Here is a 26,835-nt window from a genome sequence, read left to right on the forward strand (position 1 = left end):
TAGGAGAGGGGAGGGGAGGGGTGGGGAGGGGAAAGGAGAGGGGAAGGGGAAGAAGGCTGAGAGAGCTAACTGAAGTTTCCGAAGGGCTCTGCTGAAGGGGTGCAGTCCACATGAAGGTGTAAATTTCAGGACAATTTACTAAAAGATTATACCTAGTGGTCTGTCCATTCATCCATTCATTCATTCATAATATTTCTTGGGTACTTCAGTGCTCTGGATACTCCCTGGCAGTGAAAATAAGGTCTGTGACCGCAGGCAGCTTTTATTCTCTTGGGAGGGACAGATAATTAACAAGGATATAATACAGTATAATACATACTTATAATATAATTGAAATAACTTAAAAGTACTGGGTGATGCAGGAACACATTTATGTGTGGTGTGTACACAAGTATGCAGACACACTCCTGTGGGTACCTCTGTGGCAGGAGCCAGCCCCTCCCTGATGGGCACCGACTGCTGAAGACAGACATGGTCACACACGCATGCACACACACCGCTCCTCCTCCGTGGAATACCCTTGTGCCAAATCGGATGCAGCTGCCTTGCTCACTTAGCAGATAGGCAGACAGCACGCCAGATGTTTGGGAGCACCCAGCTTGTCCAAGCCAGGCCTGATTGGACCAGAAGTCCTGCTCCCGGTTAGCAGGACCTTGCTGCCTGTTACCACCTCAGCCCACTGGCGCTCTCAGGGATCATCTCCAAGGGCACCAGGCCGTTCCTGCACCAAGTGAAACACACAGCTGAGCAGGCTCTGTCTGTCACCAGCAAGGGGGACCGTGGGCCAGGACATTCTAAGCTGCTGCGCTTCTGCCTTTCCCTCTGGAACATGAGCACATTTTACAAACACAGTCTCTCTTCCCTAACTGGCATTATCTTCCTCCCCTTCCCTAATCTCTCCAATTTTCTCTTTTGCCATCAATAGACCGATTTCAAACTACATGCCTGTGAGAACTTTGCTTCCTTTGTTCCTAAAGGTTTCCCAGTCACACATTGCAAATCAGGGTAGCACGGTGGTAAAGGGCATGGTTCTGGAGCACGTGGGCTCCAGAACCCATGTTCAAATACTAACTTCCCATTTGCTAGAAAGTAATGGAAACTCTGTGCCTATTTCTCTCTTTTTTTTGTCTGCGCCATGTGGCATACGGGATCTTAGTTCTCCAACCAGGGATTGAACCCATGCCCCCTGCAGTGGAAGTGCGGAGCCCTAACCACTGGACTGCCAGGGAACTCCCACCGTGCCTATTTCTTTATCTGTAAAATGAGATACCAGTTCCTAACTCAAAGGGTGGTTGGAACAATTAAATGAGATCATTCATATAAATAAGGGACTTAGCAGCAAGCCAGCACTGGTAAGTACCTAAGAAAAGCCACCTAATTAAGAACTCTCAGAAAGTTCTCTCCTAAGTCCTTTTACTTTTGGTTGCAGTTTGAGCACGATAGTGCATGAAATCTTCTACATGCACAATAGCCCCAATCGTGGACAGGCCACCTTTGTGCCAGCACAGCATGGGGGAGAGCAGGGAAGAGAAGCCCAAGAAGCCAAAATCAAATATTGGCAGGGATGCAGTTATGGCAGAGGAAGTTCTGAGGACCAGTGATGTCTCAACTAATGTCTCCAGGGCAGTGTTTCCCACTGCCTGGTCCACAGAATCTAGTTACATGAGATTTTAACAGGTATCTTGTCTGTTCCCCACACCACCTCCACAAAAATAAAAGAAAGAAAAAAATCATTGTCAAATAAATAAGCAGAACACTTGGGTGAACAAGTCAAATAGGTTTTTTTTAACTGCAGAACTTCTCAGAACCTTTAATATACTAACACACACTGGAAGGTGTAAGACACAGCTATAGTATACAGAGTATCCCAAGTTCTTCTGACCACGTGATGGTTAATCTTATGTGTCAACTTGACTGGACAACAAGGTGCTCAGATATTTGGTCAAACATTTTTCTGGCTGTTTCTGTGAGGGTGTTTCTGGATGAGATTAACATTTGAATCAGTAGACTGAGTAAAGCAGATTGTCCTCCCTTACGTGGGTGGGCCTTGCCCAATCAGTTGAAGGTCTGCATAGAACAAAAAGGGCCTCTCCCAAGTACGAGAGAACTCTTCCTGCCTGACTGCTTTCAAACCGGGACATCAGCTTTTGCCTGCCTTTAAACTCAAACTGAAACAGCAGCTCTTCCCGGGTGTCCAGTCTGTCGGCATTTGGACTGGAACTACACCACCAGCTCTCCTGGTTCTCAGGCCTTTGGACTAGCTGACTGCTGGGATTTGTCAGCATCTGTAATTGCATGAGCCAATTCCTTAAAATCTCTTTATATATACATATATATGTATATATATGTGTGTGTGTGTGTGTCTATCTTGTATCTATATGTGTGATACACACACACACACACACACATACACCCTCACTATTTGTTCTGATTCTCTGGAGAACCCTGACTAATACAGCCACAGAAACCTTTTTTTCCCCGAGAGCATCTTGCAGTCCCTAAGTTCCACGAATGCTTCAAGGAGTGCTGTAGCTGAGGGTCAGAATCGAAGAGGGCTGTAGGATCTGCTCCCACCCACTGCCCAGAAAGTGGAGCCACCCCCAACCTAAATCCTGGGGTGCTCTCTGAAGTAATGTGTCACTGTGGTCACTATTCATCATGGCCCTTTAATCTGAAGTCTTCCAAGCTGGAAAGGCTGGAGTGGGGATTAAGAAGACATGCTCTTTCATGGATGACAATTCCCAGTCTGTTTCAGATTTTCCTTTATTGTTCCCTTCTCCTTTGACGTAAGGAGTTGCTTGCTTTTCTCCTCTCGATCCTCCCACGTGAATATCTGGGGCTATGCTGGCCTCAACAGTGGCCTGGCCCTGAACTGCCATTACCACAAAGGGTAACAGGAGCCTTTCTTCTCAGACACGCAGCTGCCGATGCCTCACAGGAGGCCAGACCTTCGGGTGGAATCCAGGGAGGGTGAAGACAGCGTTCTCAGCAGCACTTGGCCACAGCCGAGAAGAAATCTCCTCTCTCTGTGACTTCTAGTCAGCTGCCCTTTGAACAGCACAAAGAGCAGAGCTTCAAGGGGGAAGAAGATTCCTGGGTGGACGGAGCCCCATCTCGTAGGAGCCTCCCCTTGAAAAACATCAGGTGCGAGCACTAGTTTCCCGTGTCTGCACTTGCCGCCCCAGGTTCCCTGCAGAACCCGTGGTCCAACCTGAGGACAGCTGGTGTCTGGGTTCTGTGTTCTAGGCCAGTGGTTCCCCGTCTTTCAGTCTCACAGAATGAACCTCACTCTACCCTACTACCACCAAATTTGGGAATCAGTACAAGGTTGACTATTTTGTCAGGTAAGAATGTTAATGGAAAAAAAAAAAAAGAACCTAGTATGACCATCATTTCATAAAAGAAGAGCCATTTAAAAATAAAAAATGAAAAAAGAAAAGCCATTTTAGCACCCCAAATGAGGAAAGCAATAATCTCACAATAAAGGACAATCTTGCCCTTGAAGTGGGAGGTTCGTGGTACTGCTCCTTTCCCATTTTGTTCTGATCTCTAATCGTCTTCAGACCAGCATTTGAGGTCCACCTGCCACTATTCAGGGTTCTCTGCCCCCGTACTCTGCCTTTCTCCCCAAGTTATGTTCTTGGCTTGCTATTTTCTTATTCAAAACTTCCGAATTTCTACGTTTCCCAGAACAGTTTCTCTGGAAGTTTTCCCAGAAGCAAAATGCCAGGGAATGGCAGTACAAGAAAAGGGGAATTAAGTGCCCATTTTTAGGGCTCCCACTGCCAGGCTAATTCTCAAGAGCAAATGATGTACTGGGGGTCGGGAGGGGCTGAGTGTCCTTTTTCCCTTTTGCCTCCCGCTAGACTCCCCAAAGCTCCGGCTCATTTGGCCTTCCTGGCCAAAGCAGCATGGGTTCTGCTGGGTAATTTGCAGGTTTGGCTGGTAAAACGAGAAAGTTATAGGCATCTTGCTGGGCCGTTACTTATTCTGCATGGAGCAGGGACTGAGACTGACCCGTGGCTGCCACAATTACCCAAGTTCCCCTGGATGCCTGCATGAGCCCCCCGTCCCCCCCCCCGCCCCGCCCCAAGTCTGCTCTGCCAACGGGGGCAGCTCGTCAGGAGCAACTGAGTGTGACTGTGAAGTCAGGAGACCAACCGATATTTATACACCTGGAGAGTGCTGTCCCCTTCCACGTGGTCACCTTGGGCATCCCTTCCCAGTTCCCAGCGACGCTGTCTTTGGTCAAAGCCTTTTTAAAACGCCTCTTGGGAACTGCCTTGAGAGCTAGATTACCTGAGACAGAGTCACATCCTCACTTTTCCTTGTAATCAAGAATCGCTTTGTCACCCAGTTAATTCCCTACACTTGCCTCCATATGACCTTGGCTACATTAAAAATGACATCACCCCCGTAGGAAGAAGACTCGCCACCAGCGGGCAAATTCAGAGATGATGCAGACTGTGGGGCCCACCAAGGAGGAGTGAGGGATGGAGGCACTGCTAGGCTGTACCTCCCAGGGAGTCGAATCCCACCGTTGCTGGAGACTTGATTTCACCTAACCCTCACATGTACCCGGTGAGCTGGGGTGATATTATCCGCATTATACAGATGAGAAAATGGAGGCTCAGAGGCTGACTAGCTAAGATGACAGATCTACCAAAGGGGCTAAGCTAGGGCCTCAGACTCCGCCACAGGACACTTCCTGTTGGACTGGCCAAAGCATTCCACCTGTTTAAATCAGGACGTGAGTACTGATTTAAAAACAAGCAAAAAACAACCAGCCAGCCAACACATCCTCCAGTTTCCTCCCCTTGCACACAGCCATGTGACCATTTCCTTCCAAATGACCAGCATCTACTGTGTGGACCCCTCTGCAAAGAGAACAGACCGGAGACGGGGGACAAGGAGGGGCCTGGTGGTAACTTTGGTCCCCAACTTCTGACTTCAACAAGACACTCTGGGGCCTCACGGTCTTGATCTGGAAAAGGAGGATTAGAATAATCCCTCACTCACCTATGGAACTGCATCTCTTCTGTTTCCCCATATATCCCCTCAACAAGAGAGCAGAGACTGATCTCTATAATATGCAGGATGGCGGTGGAGAGACTGAGTTAGGAATCAGGTAGATCCTGATCTGATCTGAATCTGACTCCACTGTCCACTAGCTGATCAACCACGCAGCCAATCTGGGCATCAGTCTCAGTGTCTGTGCAGCGAGGCACGGGAGAGCTTCTGCTCCACTGCGTTATTGCAACGATTGGATGAGCATGTGTATCTGGGGCCTGGGAAGGCTGATGCTGAATGAGGTGCCTGACGCTAAGCACCCCCTACCCCAGGTGAATGCCCTCATGTGGCAAGAGTGCTGCCCAGAGAGTCCTCTTCTCAGACCCCCTCCCCTGTAGCCCTGCCCTCCTCCCAGCCATTAGGCCTGCCAAGGCAGGAAGCAGCAAAGCAGAGACCACCCAGTTTCTTGACTGCCTTTAAACTCTGATAGCGTAAACAGTGACAAAAAGGAGAACCAAACAATTTCCAACGGGGAGCAAAGAATACAGAGGGAGCCATTTGTCATCTACAAGTGTGTCCAGCAGAGTGGACTCGGAGGTGGATCTGGGTTCAAATCCTGACTTTGCCTTTTATTAGCTCTGTGACTTTGGGGATGCTACTCAACCTCTCTGAGCCCCGGCCTTCTCATCTGTCAAATGAGAAAAATATATGTGCCTACCTTGCAGTACTGTTGAGATTCAAAGATGAAAAGTAGGTAAAAGCATGCAGTGCTGTGCCTGGCACATAGTTAAACACATAGATATGTGTTAGCTATTAGGGTTATTGAACCAACTTTCCAGTAAGTGCAAGGTAGCTCAGGAGGCGCTGCCCCATGCTGGAAAGATCAGAAGTAAAAAAGTGAGATGTTGTCCAATGTGGCCCCGTGCAGGTGCACCGTCTCCTCCCCACCGATATGAAACGAAGGGATTTTTTCTAAAGAGCAAAGTGTACAACAGCAAGCTCAATCCAAACAGGTCCCCTTTCCACTTACATGCTCCTAGTGATGGAGAACTCACTGCTCAGAAGATAGTCCAACTTTGAGTACCAAACATCTAGGTTAACCAAAGACCCTCTCCTTTGGGACTTCCCTGGTGGTGCAATGGTTAAGAGTCTGCCTGCCAATGCAGGGGACACGAGTTTGATCCCTGGTCCGGGAAGATCCCACATGCCATGGAGCAACTAAGCCCGTGCGCCACAACTACTGAGCCTGCGCTCTAGAGCCTGCAGACCCTAGAGCCCGGGTGCGGCAACTACTGAGCCTACGTGATGCAGCTACTGCAGCCCGCGCGCCTGGAGCCCGTGCTCCGCAACATAGAAGCCACCACAATGAGAAGCCCGCGCACCACAACGAAGAGTAGCTCCCGCTCGCCGCAACTAGAGAAAGCCCGCGCACAGCAACGAAGACCCAACGCAGCCAAAAAAAAAAAAAAGACCCTCTCCTTTGCACAAAATTACTTTACCCCAAATCACTCTGTTTTGGAATTACTCTAAAGCCAGCAACCTCTGCCTTCCTAAAGCAAATACGGATCTGAGACTAAAGCCGATATTCCCAGGGCCAAGGTCAAACTCTACACATTTGCTGACACCCCAGATTGGGTACCTGGCACTTTGGCTATTTTGTGTGGGAAGAGTCAGACTGCAGGGAAGGAAGCCCAGAGCTGGTAGCACCAGGAAGTTCTGGGGCCAGGCCTGGCCCCGTGGGACTGGCCTGCCTGGGGCGGTGAGTAGGGTCTTGCCCTCTCTGCGGTCCTGGGCCTCCCTGTGCAAGCCCCCTCCTGAGGCATCCACAGGACGGGAGGCCCCTGGTCCCGCAGGCAGCCTCTGGAGGCTGCACCTACCTGTGACCTTGAATCAGAAGGCCCCGCCAAAGGAATAACAATGAGAAATGTCACCAGACACAGCTCTATTTGATGTGTCCCGACCTGGGGAATTCGTGTCAGAAGACACACAGAAAAGCCAGATGGTATGTTCCAGGGTCACGGTCCACCACAGAGAGAAGCCCAGGGCCCCTTTCATGTCCTTTCCCGAGTCCGTCTGTGCCAGGGCAGCGGGGGTGGGAGGCCGAGGAGACACAAGATTAATGGCTTCTGAGGCAGTGGGGCAGCCGCCCACTCATCCAGCCAAGATCCTCCAGCGACTCCCCCGGCCTGGCTCTGCGAGGTGTGAAGCGGAGAAAGGCTGTGGTGAGGAGGTCAGCCCTTGCCAACCCGGGAGAGCCCGGCTGCCTCATCCACTGTCAGCACCACGCCTGCGAGCCCAGCCTGCGGGCGGACCTGCACCCAGGCTCGTCTCTGCGGCTGCTGCGGGCAGAGGTACCCACCCCTGCGTGGTGAGGCGTGCACTGCAGGGGCCAAGGGGGAGCAGGGGGGCAGGGAGCCCGGCAAGGACAGAGCCCCGTTTCTGGAAGTCTGTCTGTCCAGAGCGCTGGCTTCCAAGCTTGTAGAGGACCCTTTTTTATTTCGATGTTTTTCTTGTGAGCATTTGCCAATGTGCTTGCTTAAGTCGGTTTCCTTAACTTTTAAATTACAATTGTTTTCATATAGAACCCATACTCACATATGACCAAAAGGGTAAGGTCAAAAGAAAAATCTTTCCCAATTCCAGGATTCCCAAGCCGACTCCCCAGAGGTAACTCAAATGACAGCTTTTTGTGTCTCCTTCCCAAAATTCCCAAAGCATATGCCCAGCATTTGGAACTTAAAAAGCCATAAATGTAATTTTACTATATATTCTGCTCAGCCATCTGCTTTTTCACTTAACTCTATGCTGTCTGTATTTCTGCATCAGTCCATATGGACCTAGGACGGTTTTTTAATATCAAAACATTTCCTGATTCCCCTGTATCATAATCTTGGTACCTTTATTCTTCATCAGTTGGAAAAATACATAATAAATTCACAATTCAGTCATACTTTAAAATGAATTTGCACGTTTCCTTTCAATGACCGCAGAATGTTTACAGAGAATGCTTGGGGCATAATGGGCATTGTGAGGTCCTGTATGAACATTTTACAAGCATTATTGCATTAAAGCTTCTCACAACCCTTAAGGGAAGGCTTAGTATTTCTTTTTTATTTTTTGGCCGTACCGCGTGGCATGTGGGATCTTAGTTCCCCGACCAGGGATCGAACCCGTGCCCCCTGCAGTGGAAGCGCAGAGTCTTAACCACTAGACTCTCAGGGAAGTCCCAGAAGGGTTATTATTTCTATTTTTCAGATGAGGCCAGCGTGGCACAGGGAGGTTAGATGACTCTCTCAAGGCTGCACAGCAAGGGGAGCCAGAATTACCAGGTGAATTCAGACCGGTCTGATGTCAAAGTTTCCACCCTCTCCAGCACATCACACAGGGCTGGTCTATTCCTGCATGTCTGCTAGTGTGAGTCAGGAGTCAGGAAAGGGTACCCTCTCCTTCCTCCAAGGGGCCCTTCTCTATCCTCGCCAGCCCAGCCGGGTGCGTTTATGTACACGGCAGTATTACAGACCCTGACGCTGACCTCAGATCAGGGATGGCCAGTTACGTGCTGACCTTGGACATGGGCTGCGGCAGCTTGGATGCTGCCTGAAAGTGCCCACAGTGTTGGCAGCAGGGCAATGTGTTCTTTTTTGGTGCCAGCCATGGGGTGAGGCACCAGGAAGGCCAGCGTGAGCCAGACAGAGCACGTGGTCGTTACTGTCACGTGGCTCAAATCTCCCACCTTCTCCTCCACATGGGGAGATCCTTGCTGTCTCCACCTTGGTCACCGAGAGCAGAGCCCAGTCTAAGAGATGCCCTGGGAGGGAAACATGAAGGAGCTCACAGGCGTGCATCGGGGACAGATGGCAGGGGAACCACGAGGAGGGGGGGCCTCCTTGCCCAGGACCACCAGCTCATCTCTCTTCCTGCCAGTTTCCAACTATTGAAACTCTCTCAACCCTTCGATGTTTTAAAATGATTGGAATTGTTCATGTCAGTCTGTCCAGCACCCCTATGATTCTGTCTGGCTCCCGCCGGCTCCTGCTGTTGCCTGACCCGGCCCGGCTAGGGTGGACGCACAGGGTAACAGTGGAAGAGACAGATGGTGACAAGCACTGCTCGGCCCTGAGGCTCACAGTTCGGGTCCTGGAGGCCCTCCCTGAAGCTGAGGGCAAAGAGGATTTCCATCCAGAAAGATAGGCAGTGCACGACCAGGCGCTGGGTGGGGCCTGGGCTGGATTCTGCACACGAGCTGCAGGACTGCAGACAAGACCCTCATCCGCTCAGGGCCTCAGTTTCCCATCTGTCAAATGAGGGCTGAGGCGCCCATGAGCCTCCTGGGTCTTCCCCAGCCCCCAGGTTCTGCCTTCTCCCTCTGGGAAGTAGGGAGTCCCACACGCCACCCATGTATGGTGCTCAGGGGCTCCCAGGGCTGAGTCTTTAGAACAGAAGGTCTGGAAAGAGAGGACGGAAAAGATGCGAGTGTCCACAGGAAGCGCTTTGCACGGTGCCTCACTCATAGCAGGCATTCAGCAGATGTTAGTGATGATGACTGTGGCCATGAGCAGCAAGAGAAAAATACAGTGAAACAAGCCTAGGATAACAGAGGCAGGACTACAGGGCTGGGAGGCAAGTATGATGGAGAAACAGAAAAGAGCTGCAGACGCGGAGAGAAAGTGGTTTAGCCTGCAGTGGCTGGGTCTCCCGGTCATGGGCACCATCTCTGGCCTCACCTGCATGGCCAGGAGTTGTGATTACTGAATAAACCAGAATCCAGTGACCCGCCGAGAAGACTGCGGCTATGGCGTCCCTTGCCCGAGTCCCCACCTCTACACCCCTCGGTCCTCCTGCATGCCCGTGGAGAGGCCTCTGATTCAGATCCTGCAGGTATCTGCTGCACATGGCCACTGGCTGCTGGCTGGGCCCCTGCTCGGCAACACTGTAGACCCACCGACCCATGAGCAGCGGCCCACACCGGCGATACCCACGATGACGACCTGGCACTGCCAGGACCCCTGCCTCCCGTCCTGACCTCTGCACTCCCTGTGGGCCTGGCTTGGCTGCCAGGGGTCCCTATTTTCTGGGACTGCTCTGATCTCAGGTTACTTTAACCTCTGCCATAAAGGTATTTCATGCAATATCTAGATGTCACAACATGTAACATTTTTTAGATAAATATATTTACAGACCAAATAAAAAAAGATCCATTGCGGACCACTGTAACTATATTTTTTACTATTACTGGGGGAAAGTACCTGGCAGAGTAAAGACTTAGGAGGTTGCAGGGGTGGAGGAGGGGTGGGCAAGGCTGACAGCCATGAGCACACGTGCGGGTGTCTAGTTGGGCCAAGCTGGGGCCCTTCCCAAGGCAATGAGAGCCTTTTTGCTGAGGGGTGCCTGTCCCCAGGGAGGGCAGGGTGGGTCCCCTACTATCGCCCCAAGTCAATCCTGGGACTGCTCTGCTGGTCGGGATGAAGCTGCGGCGATGGGGAGGTTGGATATACAGCAGAGAGAAAACCTCAAACCCAAACCCAGGCCTGCTAAACACTGGCCACACTGGCCACAGCACAGACAAGCCAATGCAGGCTCCCTCTCCACTGTGCCCTAAAGGCTACACGCAGGACCCTGGCCTCTGGCACATCCCCTCCCCCACAGACCTGCATGGAGGCCCTTGGAGGCACCAGACACAGGCCTGAGTTCTGCTCTCAGCAGCTCCAAGGCAGCTGACCTGGAAGCAGCGAGGGGGTGGTACTTCATTCCTCCTCTTCCCTTTTTGGCGAGAAGAGGCACTTCCCTCAGCCCAGCAGACATCCACAGGCACCTACATCCACACTTCCGGATGCCCTGACCCTCTGCTCAGGTGCCCCGGGCAGCTCAAGAGCTCCATGCCCTCCTCAGGGGCTCTGCTCCCCCTTCCTGAGCCCAGGGGCAGCTCGGGACCACGTTATCGTGACAGGGGAAATGTCAGGAGGGCTGGTCTGGAGTGCTGCACTGTTTCAGGGAGGCTTGGATTTGCAGCCTGGATCTTTAAAGTGGACCCACATGTCACCTTGGGCAAGTCACTCAATCTCTCTGGACCTCCAGTTTCTCTTCCCATAAAGGGGGATAGGACCCCCTACTTTACTGAGGTGTTACTGTAAATTTAAAGAGATCATGCCTGTGAGCACCAGATCAAACGCTAACACAGCAGTTCTCTTCCCTTTCAAGTTACTAAGCTCCAGCGCTCCCCAAAATCTACTCACCGAGGCCCTTGGAGCCCAGGGACCATGTGAGACTCTCCCTCTAACATGCCCTGCCAGCCAGGGCCCCCGCCTGCCCACACCCACACACCACCCGGCCCCTTGAGTCTGGGAACACAGGGGCCCAATGTGTTGGGCAGCAACAGAACAGGGCCTGGGTGACCCTTCCTGGTCTTGCCTATGGAGAGCTCTGGGGGCCCACTAAGAACTGCAGTTAGACAAAACAGAAAGCTTTCTGAAGACCTTATCAGGCTCTAACTTCAGGCTGCAAGGATGGTGCTGAGCAGCTCTAAAAACACAGCAGCTTTTAGAGAACCAAGGCATATGCTAGTTAGGGGGGTTGTTCCCATTGTGTGTCAGAGCCTGAGACTCCTCAGCCCCTCTAGGCCCTGAACTTGAATACTCACTGCCTCTCCTCCCTGCCATGTGCATCTTGGGGTTAATTAGAACAACTAGGTTCAGACCTCACCCACACCCTCAACCAGGAACTCTCGGTCAGTGAACAACCTGTACAACTGTACAGGTGGCCCATCAGCAGCTCAACTCAGCACACAAATTTTCTCAAATTGTATCCAAGCTTTCACCTCGTATTTACTGAAGGCTCCTCCATGTCTGGCCCTGCACTGCAGATTCACAAATAAATTGGACCCAGGCCTTTAAGGGGCTCAGGGTGATGGGGCAACACTCATGGAGATGTGGGAAAGAGGGTTTGATTCTCAAGGCTGCCTCTTCCTTGACAAGGCCACTTCTAAGGGCATTTCTCTACAGAACAGGGATTCAGAGAATGAAGTGAGCCCCCAGCGATGAGATGCACCCCTGGCCTGGAAAGCTGTGCAGATCTAGCTGTTACCCATGTCTGCAGGCTTGCAGGCCACTCAACACTGAAAGCGGGCTGGCCTGGCCTGGGGGCCGTGTGTGACTGAGTCATTGAGCTGAAACTCCTGATGCCAAAGGTCTGAGCCAGAAGCAATTTCCAGGGAACTGCCAGTGCAGAGACCTCCTCTGGGGCCAGAGTTGACCGCGGCCCGAGAATCCAGCCGAGGAAGAGTCCAGGAGAGCCTAGCCCACTCTGGCCTCTCCTGGGCCTCTGCTGTGCTGAGAGCTGTGGATTTTCCTGCGGCTTCCCCAGCAACTGCAGCACGGCCCATGCAACTCCAGCTCAAGCTGATTACAGCATGTGTGCTAACTTGGGGATGGTCTGGAATATTCCTTCAACTCCCAAACCAAGGGAGCCCTTGCTTCCGCAGGCATGGCTGCACTGCCCAGCATTTCCTGGGAGACGATCTGCCCCCTCATGTGATCTAAGGGACCCATTGCAGCCACTGCACAGCCTCCCTTCACCCTGGCGCTTGGCTATTCTTTGCATCTGCTCTGTTTCTCTCCTGACTTCACCTGTGCCCACCTCACCTGCTCAGCCACACTGGTGGCTGCTGTGGTCCCAGTTCCTCTCTTGGCCCGGAGGCTTGAGTGTGCCTCTCCACAGGGGCCTTTCCCCCTGGAAGATTAGTGCTTTCTGCTTCCTGCTCTTGGCTACCACAGTTAAACCCCATGGACAAGGGTCCAGCAGGGAAAAACGATAACCTTACACTCTAAGGATAAAACTCACACTCTGCTATCTGGGAAAGTCATTAGTTTTGATAGAATTTCAATAGGGTCATGCTTGGAACCGTGAGGAAGAAACACTGAAAAGAGTCAAAATTTCTGGAGCACTTACTGTGTACCAGTCTCTGCTTTAAGTACCTTATATTGATCAATTTTTAATCTTTACAGAAATGAAGGTCGTCACTGATAATGAGGAATCGGAGGCACAGAGAGATTAAGTAACTTATCCGGAGTCACAGAGCTGGGATGTCACACAGCCAGGCAGTGGTGTGACAGTAAATGTTTAAGAACTGGATGGAAGAAGGGGAATGATTTGCCTGCTTCCATAGTGTAAATACCATCGTGGCCAGCTTCAAGCTACCAATGTGACATCACTGATGCCGTGTTACTGTGAAGAGATGGGCAGTTAACAATCCGTCATATAGTATTCCTACCATGCAGACATACTAGATGCAAATTTAGTTCAAGAACATAAAGGTAATAAAATATTAAAGTAGTGAGTTTTGAGTATTTATTACCTTTGGGTTTTTTTGTTTTGTTTTTGTAAAAACAATTATTTTCTACTTAGCTTTTTTAAAAAAATTATTTATTTTATTTGTTTTTATTTGTGGCCGTGTTGGGTCTTTGCTGCTGCATGCGGGCTTTTCTCTAGTTGCGGCAAGCAGGGGCCACTCTCCGTCACGGTGCGTGGGCTTCTCACTGCGGTGGCCTCTCCCGTTTTGGAGCACGGGTTCTAGGGTGCGCGGGGTTCAGCAGCTGCGGCACGTGGTCTCAGCAGTTGTGGCACAAGGGCTTAGCCACTCCGTGTCATGTGGGATCCTCCCGGACCAGGGCCCAAACCCGTGTCCCCTGAACTGGCAGGTGGATTCCCAACCACACTGTGCCACAAGGGAAGCCCTACCTTTGTTTTTAAGACAATGTGTTTACTAGTAAGTTTATATAATTTCACTTTTAATGATGATTGTGTTTAACAATCAGCTACAAAATTCCTGAAAATGTAATGGTCAGTTCTCCCGAGCCAGTTTGAGCTGGTTCCAGCACACCACTGGGGCCAGGATTTAGACTCAGTCATTCTGGAGCCAGCGCTTTCCCCCCTAACCATTACATTATACTGCCCCCAAGAAGGGCATGGAGACCACCTAGCCAGCCAGATCTGCCCTCATTGGTCAACAGGGCAATAGATGCTGCAGAGCCAGGCCCCTCCTGGCCACTGTTTCCATGGCCTTCTACCTCCCTCTTATGCCTCCAGAATTCCCCTTTACCCATATCTGATCTCCCTAGGTGAGCCCCACCAACATGCATTAAGCACCTTCTCCATACCAGGTGCTGTTCTAGGCGGTGGGGACAGAGATGAGCTTGTACTCTAGGGGCTCATGAAGTTGTGGGAAAAGATAAGCATATATTCAAATCCAACAGGTTACAACCCAGTCAAGGGCCTGGGCCAGACTGTAGCTGCAAAAAGAGCGAGATTACTTCCCCCTGGGAGGCGTCAGGGATGGCTTCACTCAGAGGGGGACACATGAGCGGGGTTTAAAGGATAAATAGAGGGGACTTCCCTGGTGGTCCAGTGGTTAGGACTCTGCACTTCCACTGCAGGGGTCTCGGGTTTGATCCCTGGTCAGGGAACTAAGAACCTGCATGCTGCGTGGTGCAGCCAAAAAAAATAAGTAAATAAAATAAATAAATAAATAAAAATTTCAAAAAGTTGAATAAAACTTACAAAATTAAAGTTAAAAAAAAAAAATAAAGGATAAATAGAAGTTTGCCAGGCAGACTGGGGGTTGCAGGTATATAATAGCACGAATAGGAAATAGATCTGAGGTGTATATTTAGATAGATGCTCCATATCCTAGCTGGGGGCCCCTGCATCAAGGGAGGGTGAGACAAGGGAGACACGGGGAGAAGCAGTTTGGAGGGCGATGCTGCAATTCTCTTTTGCAAGTGCTGGCGTGAGGTCCAGCCAGGAGCCCAAGCTGGACACCAGAGTCCAACCCTGAGATTCAGACTTAGGAGTTGTTGGAGAGCGGGTGATGAGAAAACAAGGGGAAGGCATGAGATGGGAGAAAATTACAGCTTCAACATACATTGATGACAGTCTCAGAGGGAGGCACGAAGGGGGTGCCCCTGGAGGTTGGCCATGGGCTCTTGGAGGATGAGGTCAGGAAGACTAAAAGTTCCTTTCTCCAGCCTTCCCTTCTGCCCATGACACAGGCTAAGGGGGGAACAGGGCCCAACCCGCTGTGGCCATTCTTCCCTCTGCTTTTCTAGGAACAAGACATGAGGCCCAATTTTCCCCTTCCACCTCCACCCCAAACTTTACCTATGTGTTCGACCCACACAGCTAAGAAGGGGTGGTGTAAAAGCTGGAGTTAGAAAGCTAGAATTCTAGACTCAGTGAGTGACATACAACACATATAGCACTGGCTGGAGTGCAGGCACACAGCCAGATTGCTCCTGAGCAAATCCCAGCTTTGTCAGCTGTGTGACCTTGGGCAAGTGACCTAGCATCTCTGTGCCTTAGTTTCCTTACCTGTAAAATGGGGATAGTAATTGGACCTAGTTCCTATTTTCTAATTAACCCCAATAGGGTTATTGTGAGAAAGCAGTGAGTTAATACATGAAATGTTCTTAGGACAAAGCCCGGCACCCAGTAAGTGCTCGATAAATGTTAACGACTGTTATTATTAGTAATATTACAATTGTCCACCTCTGACCCTGCAGCTTATTTTCAGCTCTCTTGTCTTCCCCAAAATTTTTCTTCCAGCAAACCCTAAATGATCCCCAGGGAGTTAGGCGTCTTGGAGAAGACAGTCTGGACACAAGTGTCAATTGGGCTCTGAAAATAGCACTGGCTGCGGTGACGCCTGGAGGGCATTCCTTAAGCTGAGTGAGGCCTGAGCACTGCTCAGCCTGTCGGGAGGTCAGGGCAAGCCACGGAGGCAGAGTCCTGCGTGTGTATGTGTGCGTGGGGGGAGGGCATTGGCATACCACACAAGGAGGCAACTGCAGTGCTAAAAAGCATGGAGCATGGCTCCGAAAGGCGATTCCGCAACCAGAGCTACTTTCTGAAGCCGGGATCCTAACCCTAACCCACTCCTCCAGGATCCTGTGTTGCTGCAGGCTCACCTGCTGGGATCCTCCACATTCCTTCCCACCCTCATAAGGCTCTGTAAGTGGGAGTCGCCCACGAGGTGCAGTGCCACTGATGGCCTGCAGGGGGCTCTAGAGCTCTTCCATTTCCCATATTCTGGGCTGCGAGGGTACCACGCTTAAAACAATGGGTTGTGTTTACCGGGCTGAGCAACTATGCTGCTCTGGGAGGTGAGTGAAGAGAAGCTGGGATTTGCTGGTCCCTCGTGTGCCCCAGTTCATCCATGCCCCCAACTGACTGTATCAGGTTCAGCCCCCTGGTCTTCCTACTCCACCACCTAACACTAATTTGGGCCGTTTCCCTCACAGCCCCCTAGGGGATGCCTCCAAAAGGTCAGCCTCTTGTCCTTGTGCGGGAAGGCAGGGAGAGGCCGCTGCTTTGGCCTCCCAGGTGCAGCAAGGGTAGCTTCCAATTGCTGGGAAGTCAGGTTCTAACAATCCAGCCCCTCAACCTGCTTGTCAGGGAAACATCACGTAGAGGCAGGTTCCCTAAAAGACTCTGCTTACCCTGTTTCTCCCTAAGGCAAAATTCAGAAGCTCTGGGTGCTACGCTAGGAGACCTCATTCGGCAGATCTGCTTACCTGATTGCAACTCTATCGATATATCTGGATGACAGAAATCACTTGTACGCACTAACTTCTAAGGACATGGCCAACCTAACAAGTTAATCTTGGCAAAAAGTTAAAGATAGTCATTTTAAAAACACTTTGAAAAAACTACACATAATTGTTTTTTGGGGCTTTGTCGAAAGTAGAAAAGATAAGGGAAATGTGTTTTTTAATCAGACCAATTTAAGAAAAACACCCATGGTAGGGTTGCCAGATTTAGCAAATATCACATGGGACATACTTATACTAAAAAATTATTTGTTGCTTATCTAAAATCCAAATGTAACTGAGTGTCCTGTATTTTATTGGGCAACTCTACTCATGGTCCAAGGATATAGGGATTCATTCAGAGGAAATTTCCTATTCATCACCTCAGCCCCAAATCATAATTCCCTCTGTAATCCCCTTGTGTTACATATGGAAACCCAAGCCACATTGATCGCATTAAACAAAGTAATCAGTTCAAGCACCCCAATCTCACTGCTGAGTAGGAAGGACTTTCATTGTGAGGTTATATCAAAGGAATGAAAAGTAACTTCCAATAAGATAGCATCAAAAAATTAACAAGAACATCAAACATTTAATGTACACCCACTATGTGCCTGACACTTGTGAATTACCTCTGTCTAATCTTCACAATAACCCTGGGAGGAAGATAGTATTCTGGAAACTAAAAAGAGTATCTACAAGTCTAATTTCTCTACTTCTTGCAAAGGCATGTAAATTTCTAGTCAATTACTTCCCAGGGAAAGAAAGGGGAGGGAAATCGAGAGACAGACTCCATTGGATCAACAAACTGGCTTATTCATAATGCAATGCCGGGTCTGTTGCTCTTTGGTTATGTGCCACTTACACAGGGAACTGTCTTAATTTCAATGAATGATCACTGACTTGCGGTATGGGATCGTGGGAGAGAACTGGGAGGGAAACCCATAACGATCTTCAGTAAGTTGGCCTTACAACTGAGGAAGACGTGTTACACTTCGGGATAATAAACAGCTCATTTGCTGTGAATAAAGGCACGCTCAAGCCACCCCGAACACTCGGTGACAATGACACGCAGATTCCAAATGTTCTCTGTAAGAAAAAACACCCTTTCTCCTAATCCTTCTTAACTCAACAAGACTGATTGGTTTTTATTATTCATGAATTAATTTTTTACTCAGGGTCCAGCAAGGGAATTGAAGCTATAACATTTCTCACCGACTGAGGGGGAAAAAAGCAGATCTCAGCCTCAGCAACACAGCCAGATCCTTGCTGGGATTCCTTGTGGGGTAGGATGTTTTGTTTGTTAAATCAGATAATAATCAATTAATAACCCAAAAATTTAGGTTGTTGGGTATTTTGGGGGGAAAAATTGAGTAAGAACACGAGTAAGAATACTGAAGTAGAAAAAAAATACAGTCGTGGGACCTTGGTATATTAGGTGTCTCCTGTTATGTTAGGCTGGTATATTAGGCTGTCTCCTATTTCCAAGTCGCACATACAAAAATAGGGGGTGGTGGTGAGAGAGGAAATAACAAAGGCAGCACCAATTTCAAAAGTAATGCACAGATGAGCAGTTTGCAGGTGAGCCGGTCCAGGCCTGGGTATCTGCATGAAAAGTCACAAGAGGGGTCTCAGGGACCAGAGGGGGTGGCTCCCTGGTGCCCTCCCTCTAATTTCTGCCTCCAGAGAACAGGTTGAGGTACCCAGGAACAGGGACAGCAGCCCTGGGAGACGCTGAATGGCCAAGAAGGTGATCAAGGGTGGTGAGGTGACTTTGCCTCTCTCTTCACCCAGTTCTTTTCCCAGCTATTCACATGTGCCAAGTCATAACCCCTCTTGTCCTCTGTGTGCCTTTGGTCTGCAAACTTCTCCTGAGATTGCAGCCAGAGGAACCAAGGAACGTTGAGGGCATGGAGAGGCAGAGCCTGGCATGGACCTCAGATGCTTGTGACAGGAGGGTCAGACCCAACCCAGTGTCCTTTACAAGAAACATTTCTCCCTTCCCAGTTCAAAGGCAACACACCTAGCATTTCTGAGGGGGACCGTGTGGCTGACACCATATTCTCCTTCACCAGTCTGTTCAAATTTCAAACACCAGGCATTTTTTGCTCTTGGATGAATTTAGACATGCAAACCTGAAGCCTGTGCAAGTTATGTTTGCAGAAAAACATTTATGTTCAGAGGCAAGACACAGCAACCCTAATCCAGTTACCACGAGGAGACTGGTTATGAGAATTGCTTTGCGCTTTTGGGGAAGAAAAAGCTGCAAGCTGTTATTACTGTTATAATATTACAACCATCACATTCTTGCTATTATTTCTGTGAAAGCGGTGTTGTTTCTGCCAAAGCTTGTTAGCCTGACTGCTTAGGTAGACAATGTCAACACACCCAAGGGACAAATGACAAAGAGTGAGGCTAAAAGGAAAAGGATAAATACTGCACTCTGCATGCGTGCTGAAGACATGTCTCACCATCAAAAGGGAATGTTTTCTGCCGATCGATTAGGAGAGCAAAAACAAAAGCATACGCTAGCTCATTCACTCAGCAACACCAGGATCCCAAACTAGAGCTCAACGTGCTAGGAAGTGAGATAAGAGAGCAGAGAGATGGAAAAATAGACTTCGAATAAAGTTTGGTGCGTCCTGACACCCTCTCACCTGTACCTCCTCAGGTAACAGACAACCAACCTGGAACGTACGGTTTTTACCCTCTTTGGTGTCCCCACCAAATGCGAGCAGGCCATTGACAGTGGGTCAAGACCTTGATGGCTGAATCGGAACAGGGTGGCCCACAATAGCCGTTCTGCTTTGGGACTTGTCTCGGCTAATCGCACGCAGCAGCTCAAAACGGCTCCAACACACCCTCACGCTCAGACACACACACATGCACACACGCTCAGGTAGACACACACACAGACGCACACACCCTACACTCCTTCCTCCAAAACGTATAAAACCAAAGAGGGACGAAAGGACAAAGGCAAACTAGAGCAAGTTGGGATGAAAATAGAGGGAAAAAAATAAGACAAAGGAAAATGTTAAATTGTAGAAGACATGAGAGAATTTCATCTGAAGCATCACCCTTCACATCCTCCACCCTCCCCTAGAGCATTTTCTTACGACTGTATTTCCTTGTTCTTTGCCCTTTAGAAACCAAGAACACACGAAAAGACCAGTGATGATCAAAAACCTTTTGCCGGGTATCTTTTTAAACATACAAGCCAGGTGAAAAAACCGAAAGCATAAATCTAAGTAAATATAATACTTTAAGAATTTTCTAACAATAAGAAGAAAAAAAACCCAAATTTATGAATTCAAGTTAATTCAAGCAATTAAAAAAAATAAAGAGCCACGTTAAAATAACACTTAGCATTTGGGGTTTTGAAACTCACGGCTTCCTAGATAGAAAAGCTTGACTCTAATTGGGCCCTTCACATCTGTGCAATTTTAATGTAGTGTTTCAGTAAACACCGATGAGGCGTGAGGCTGACTGCTGCTGTAACTGGCAGGAGAGGATTCTGATACAGTTTTAAATGAAAATCGATCACATTTGAAACAAGAAGATAAAAACAAAAGCTTGTTGGAGTTTGTTTAACTGCCTTTTGACCTCTGGATGAAATGACATTGAGAAACAAAATAACATTATCCAGAAAACCATTTCCAGAAAAGGCTCAATCCCGGGGACACCAAATGACAATATTGAATAGGATATTTTAAAGTCCTAAGGAACAGAGGACAGAAATTTAAAGAGAGAGAGAGGGAGAGAGAGGGGGGAAGGGAGACAGAGAGGAAAAGAAGGGGAAAAAAACTTCTTTGGGACTACAATGTGTATAGGTTAAAAAGCATGGCAAAATGAAGATGAAAAAACTTATGTCTGTAACCCCCAGGAAAACTTTTGCTTGGGGCTTATTTTAACCCAAGCACACACAACTCTGAATTTAAGACATTTTGCCAATAGATTTTTCCCCCATCTTGTCCAATTCCATACTGAACATCCCATGGGCAGATTAAAACCAGTCTGATTTTCCTTGACTTAAGAACACGTTTGACCTTTTTAGCGATAGACTGTCAATGGCCCTATCCAGGGAGAGAAGGGTTAGTCGGGGACCTGGGGCAGAAATCCCAATGCTCCTTTGAGCGTGGCCATCTGTTCTGCTGGAGAAGGGCAGTACGGCCTGCTCACCTTCTCTGGGGTCTGCCAGCCTTACCCAGGCCCAGAAAACTCAAGAGAGCCTCTAAAGAAAGACTGAACTCCTCTGGCAGCAGGGACAGCCAGCCCTTGAGTCTCTCTGCGCTCCCTCTCACACCACGGAAAAACCCCAAGCCTCAGCAGCCCCTCATGGAAATGTGGCCACAGCCTGACCTCAGTCTAGGCAAGGGGTAAAAGGCAGGGTGGCCGGGGCTGTGTTTAAACAGCAGAGCCCGTCGCCCCCGTGACGCCCATCTGAAAGGGGACCCCACCACAGCACGCTCTCACACCCGTACACACACAGACACTCTCCTAGGAACAGATGCGGCTCTTGACGTTTCGGGGTTCAGAGATATCCTCTATATCAAGGGTGTTGACGGCAACAAGAAAGGTCTTGACACTCCCTTAAGCCAATGCTTACAACTAAAGGTGCTATTAAAAATCCTTTCTGTTCTAATCCTGATCGGTATAGAAAGGCCCTCTAAGTGGGCAGAGACCAGTACACTCACAGGAGGGGCTGGGGCTAGGGACCAGGCGGCTCCAAGTTTCCCACTCACCTCGTTTGTCAGTGTCTTTTTTTTTTTATTTTTGCGGTATGGGCCTCTCACTGCTGTGGCCTCTCCCGTTGCGGAGCACAGGCTCCGGACGCACAGGCTTAGCGGCCATGGCTCACGGTCCCAGCCGCTCTGTGGCATGTGGGATCCTCCCGGACCGGGGCACGAACCCGTGTCCCCTGCATCGGCAGGCGGACTCTCAACCACTGCGCCACCAGGGAAGCCCTGTCAGTGTCTTTTGTTGGATGGTTGCTTGGCGGTCTCTGCTCCTAGGGACAAACTGAGCCCACGCTGTCCTATGGCGTGCCTCCCCGTGCCACATCCGGAGTGGGGGCAGCCCCGCAGAACCTGGGGGCCAGCAGGCACTCACTCCCCTCTGCTCGCTGAGCCCCAGGAGCAGTCTTCCGAAGCCACAGGACGCCCCCTCCAGAGCCCTGCTTTCCCCAGCAAGGCGCCCAGAGCCACAGACCAGCACGCACCCGAAGTCTTCTGGTGACCTGCTTCCAGCGTGGCCCAGGAAGTGCACGAGGAAATGCCCCAGGGCAGCCTGCCATGTGGGGTCACACTGTCACTAGTGGTAAGGGTCACATGCCCAGTGGCCTAGGGAAAAACTACACCCTCAGCGACTGACCTCTCCCAGGCATTGCCCTGACAACCTCTCCGAGGAAGGGGTCTGGCCCTGCCATCCCTCCCCCGGGACAGCCCTGCCATTATCAGTGAAAGGTCAGCGGCCTCACCAGAGGGAGGGCAGGGGCAGGCTGGCCCGGGGAGGGTTAATCTGCCGGCCAGCCAGCACAGGGGTCACTGTGATGTGCAGAGAAGTTGAGCTTCCCAGTCCCCCCAGAGCTGGTCTGCTAATTACATTTGCAATTATAAACACCGCAACCTCCCTGCGCAGGGACCTGGCCATACCAGCCCATGGGACAACCGGGATGTGATCCTGCCGCAGGCCACCCCAGCCACGCGGGACACCGGGGCCAGCAGAAGCCTATGGGCCTCTCCTCCGAGGAATGACCATGCATGTGACCCTTCCCCGGAGGTCTGAGGCTGATGGGACTGAGAAAGGGGATGCTCACCAGAGATGAAACCCAGTCAGGGGTCACCAGCACTTAACAGTGTTAAAAAGACCTTTGATTTATCCCTAGAAATCAGCAAATGACCTCAAGGGCAGGAGGTGGGCTCAGATTTGTCTGGTCCCAGCATCCCCAAGTTGAGCCCTTCCAGGATTCCTGGCATGGTCTGTGGACCCCCTACTAGCAGCCCCCTCCTGGGCCCACGCACCCTCTGGGAACCACAGCCACTACGGAGGACATCAGAGGCTCAGCCCTCAAGCCATGCTGGGGTCCCCCATGGGATCATTCAGCCAAAAGCCACCCGATACCAAGAAAGAAGCTCCCAGCAAGAGCTGTGAGGAGTCCTGACTAATTCTGGGCAGACCTCCTGGTCAAGCTGGAAGAGACTGGGAGGGCCTTGCTTGCAGAGAGAAAAGACAGAGCCAGATGATGGCTAGTAGGTGTGGAAAGGCACCGGCCTGGGGTGTTCAGGGTGTGGGCTCTGGACTTTACTTTGAAGGAGTGGATTACGGTCTAAGTATCTGCTATTCCTTCCCCTTAAATTAGAACATATTGAGGAAACCACTTAAAGCATCCGCGAAGACAAGTTCTAGGGAACAGCGCTGCAGAACCATGTCAAAAGCATCCCGCCTCTTATCTAACTGTTCGGCTGTCTTCCGAACTGAACTTGATTTCCTTTTGAATCCTCACACAGCCAGCTCCATCGCCCACCCGCCAGGCAAACACGCTCGCAATGTCTCTCTCATAACCCACCCCTCTTTTTGGCCAGACTTGTACAGAGCTTCCCAGTTCCAACTGCTCAAAAGAAACCAGGCATTTTGCAGAGCACTGAGGAAGGTGACAAACTTTCAATGAGTATGGATTATCTTAAATAAAAACCATTTGGCAAAATGTCCCATTATCAGGAATACGGATCAAACACACAGGACAAGGTCACGAAGGCCCCCTGGGCTAGGGCCGGGGTGGGGGGGGGGCACTCTGAGAAGGCAGGGTTGTGACATGAAATCTCTATCACAGCCACTTCCCTCACAGAGCTTTCCCCGAAAGTCCCCTCTGTCCCTCCTCTCTTAGACTAAATGGAATAGGTATTGATTACTCCAAATCAATAGAATGGAAATGTTCTTGTTTGGTGGGTCAGTTTGTTTCTTCATATATATTTTTTTAAGAAACATATTTTTATATGTCCCAATTATTGGTAAAATCGAGGACTGTTTGTAAAATGGAGTTGGGGAAATAAGCTCCGAGAGGAAATTTCCAGTTGATGTCAAGACCTCACTGAGCTGGAAAGGGCCTTATCAGGGACTGGGGCCCTCTGCGTTGACCCACTGTTTCCTCCTAGTTTATCACCCTCAGGCCTGAACGAGCCCACCCTCTTCCATGGCAGCCCACACCTCCAGAAGTGTGGCAGGCACGTAAAAGTTTATTTCCTAGAGCTCCTCCCTCAGAAAACCAAGACTAATGTCCTCACTCTGATTTATTTTTACATGTACCATTAAAAATTAATTTCCCCCTTTGTTTTTCTCCGGGTCACTGATTCTGAATTACCATGTGGCATTTTTCCTACGTGTGAACCCACATATTTTACCTTCAGGACAGTTTGTTCTCTGTTTCTTTAACATCAGCAAAGTGGTCATCGGACCCTGGGTGACGCAGCGCCCCCTGCTCCCTGGATTTTATGCTGAGGGTCTCCATCAGGTCCGTCCCCGACGCATTTGTACACAATCCCACACAGGCCAGCACACTCACTCCCACTCTGGCTGATTATATATGTACATAAAATATTGATTAGAACTGGTAATGGAATCACCTACAGGATTGGCTACAGGAAAATGAAAATGAAGGAGAGAAAGGTACGAAGGTCCGGGTGTATCTGTGTGTGTGTGTGTGTGTGTGTGTGTGTTAATTTCTCACCTGGAAAGTGAAAATAACACTAAAGCATTAAAAAAATGCTCTCTGTGTATCAGCAGGTGAGAAGGAAGTATGGGAAGTTCTTTCTCACTGGACTGTGGTCCCTGCACCCTTGGGTTTTTTCCAGTCCAGGGATATCAACTAAGCCAAAGAGGTAGAAATTGTGTGTACAGAGCACTCGAACCCACTCTTGCATATGTTCCCCAAGAAACATCGGCACCGTAATGGATGGATTCATTCTATGGTCCTTCCAACAGACCAAACAATGCAGTCCTCTGTCTTGTTACTTTGCTACCAGTGGCTCTAAAGCTGCTTGTGAAGCACCGGGGCTGAGGTCAGAAAGACGCCTCCCCCCAAACCAGCCTCTGACCTCCACAAACTCGTCCTTGGAAATTTTGGACCCCTGTGACTACAGCAGAGGTAAACCCTCGCCAGGAGGCACACACCTGTATATGGGGCCAGCTCACTAATGCTTTGGCGGTTGCCCAGCAGGTCCTGGGCTCTGAGAAACAGCATCTCACAGGGATGCTTAGCTTCTCCGTAGAAAAAGCAGGCATGTTTCTGGCTTTTCCTCTGTCCCATGGAGTGAGACGCTAATTCCTTGCAAAGAAACCAAGAAGGCTAGGGAGTTCAAACCACTCTCAGGCTTACTTTATAACTGATTTCCACTTCAAACATTTCCCAGACACCCAGGACCTCAGCTCCCTCTCTCCCCTTTGCCGCTTCCCCGACATTCTTTTTTTGCCCATATTTCTCCTCAAACTCAAGCCAGGGTTGCCGTCAACTCGATGAATTACCCAACTGCTAAATCCCCCATCTCTCCTTGCTTTCTTGGTCAACATAATCAAAAGATGTACTTCCCCATAGGAAATTTCATATTTATTGACTGTGACTTGAGCCAGGGACAAATACATAGATATTTCAAGCTCAACTAAAGAAGGCACCTCTGGAGAGAGTGACCTAAATAATTTAAATATCCAATATTTGTCGTACTTGGTAGTTTTACATGAGGAAATGCCCCCACAAACATCCTACATTGTTCACAGCTTCGCCCACGCCGGAGGTTCCTTTGGGGGCTCCCACTCTCTTACGGAAGGAGCGTGAAACTACCCCTCACTCCACCCCCACCAGCCACGCAAGCTGGGATCAGTGTAACCTTTAAAGAGAATGAAAAGCCACTTTTCAAACTAATGGAAATCTGAATCCATTATAATTAAAGATTCCCCTCATCTCCCAACGCAATCGCCTTCTTCTGACACTCTGTCTAAATTCTGGCGGCATCTAAAGGACCCTCTGCCGAGGGAAACCCCAAAACTACAAGCAAAAAGGTCAGCGTGGAGGCTGGACAGTCCGGTCACCCCCAGGAGATGCTGCTGTGAAGTTGCCTCCTCTCTCACGCGTGGTCCACCTGGGGTGGAGGTATTCTGTGCAGCGAGGGGGATGTAATCACACTTCCTGGGACCCCACGTTATCCAGAGTATTGTTGTAGGGATGTCGCGGTTCTTGGGAGGAAGGGGTGGTACAAAAATGAAAGGATGGCGGTACGAGAACTGACTTTGGTAGTTCTGTTTGCTTCAGGAAAAAAAAGGGGGAGGAAAAAGAGGAAGAAGTTAAACAGTTCCGCGAGAACCTAGAGTTTTCATTGTATTATTGTTTGAAGCCTTCCGAGGGACCACTTTGCACGCGCCCACACCCCGACGCCGGGACACCAGCCCGGAGCGCGGCGGCACGCGTAGAGCCCGCGGGGAGACCAGGGCAGGTACCCGGGCAGGTGGGACGACAACCGCGGAGGGCCCTGGGAGGGAAACCGCGGGTGGCCGGGGCAGGACCCCGGAGAGCCCAGGCTGGCCGCGCGGGGCAGCCTCCCACCGTTCAGGGAATCAGTTCTCCGCTTCCTCACTCTGCGCGCTCGGCACGCTGCCCAAGCTCGGGGACCCGCGGTTACTGCGAGTCGCTTCCTGCAGTCCCCGCCGTCACCCACGCGCACGCCGCTCAGACAACCCAGGGTTCCAGGGAGGCGAGCGCTAAGCCGCCCCGGGGCACGGAAATCACGCCAGTCTGTTTCGCAGGGCGCAGCCTCTCCTAAAGCCGCGAACCAACTTTGCCTCCGCCGCTGCGCTGAGCCGACTGTCCCCACTCCCAGCGGGATGCGGGCTCCCCTCGCGGGGCGTGCGGGGCGCAGTCTGCCCGGGCCGCGCCGCCCGCACCCCTGGGGTGGCTTGAGTCCACCGCGCCGCGTGCGTGCCCTCGGGGCGCCCCACTGGGACTGCGGTGCGAGGCGGCGCTGGCCGCCCACAGTTTCCAAACCTGCGCGGCACGTTCGATTTCGTCCCCTTGCCGGGATCGTTCCCCCAGTATGGAAATAAACATTAAAGTCAAAGGGCTCGCAGGGAGGCTTTCCCGGATGGGACCCGGTATCCTTGCGACACTCCCGCACCTGTTCTAGGCTTGCTCCTCCCCAACCCACAGAAACGCAAAGATTTTCTCCCCGCAGGGAAGGTCTGAGAGAAAGAGTGAATGAGA

At 50.4% G+C, this 26,835-nt stretch overlaps 1 protein-coding gene and 1 non-coding gene across 3 annotated transcripts in view; one reads left to right on the forward strand and one right to left on the reverse strand.

Annotated features, from left to right (window-relative positions):
• ESRRB (estrogen related receptor beta) overlaps nt 1-26,835 on the reverse strand; it is a 176,104-nt gene that overhangs the window by 83,453 nt on the left and 65,816 nt on the right. The window lies entirely within an intron of this gene.
• On the forward strand, nt 14,396-14,468 carry TRNAG-UCC (transfer RNA glycine (anticodon UCC)). Its single transcript has one exon. It is a non-coding gene; the product is annotated as a tRNA-Gly (tRNA).

The sequence above is a fragment of the Neophocaena asiaeorientalis genome, unplaced genomic scaffold (assembly GCF_003031525.2).
Source record: "Neophocaena asiaeorientalis asiaeorientalis breed wild unplaced genomic scaffold, Neophocaena_asiaeorientalis_V1.1 scaffold49, whole genome shotgun sequence".
Taxonomy (NCBI): domain Eukaryota; kingdom Metazoa; phylum Chordata; class Mammalia; order Artiodactyla; family Phocoenidae; genus Neophocaena; species Neophocaena asiaeorientalis.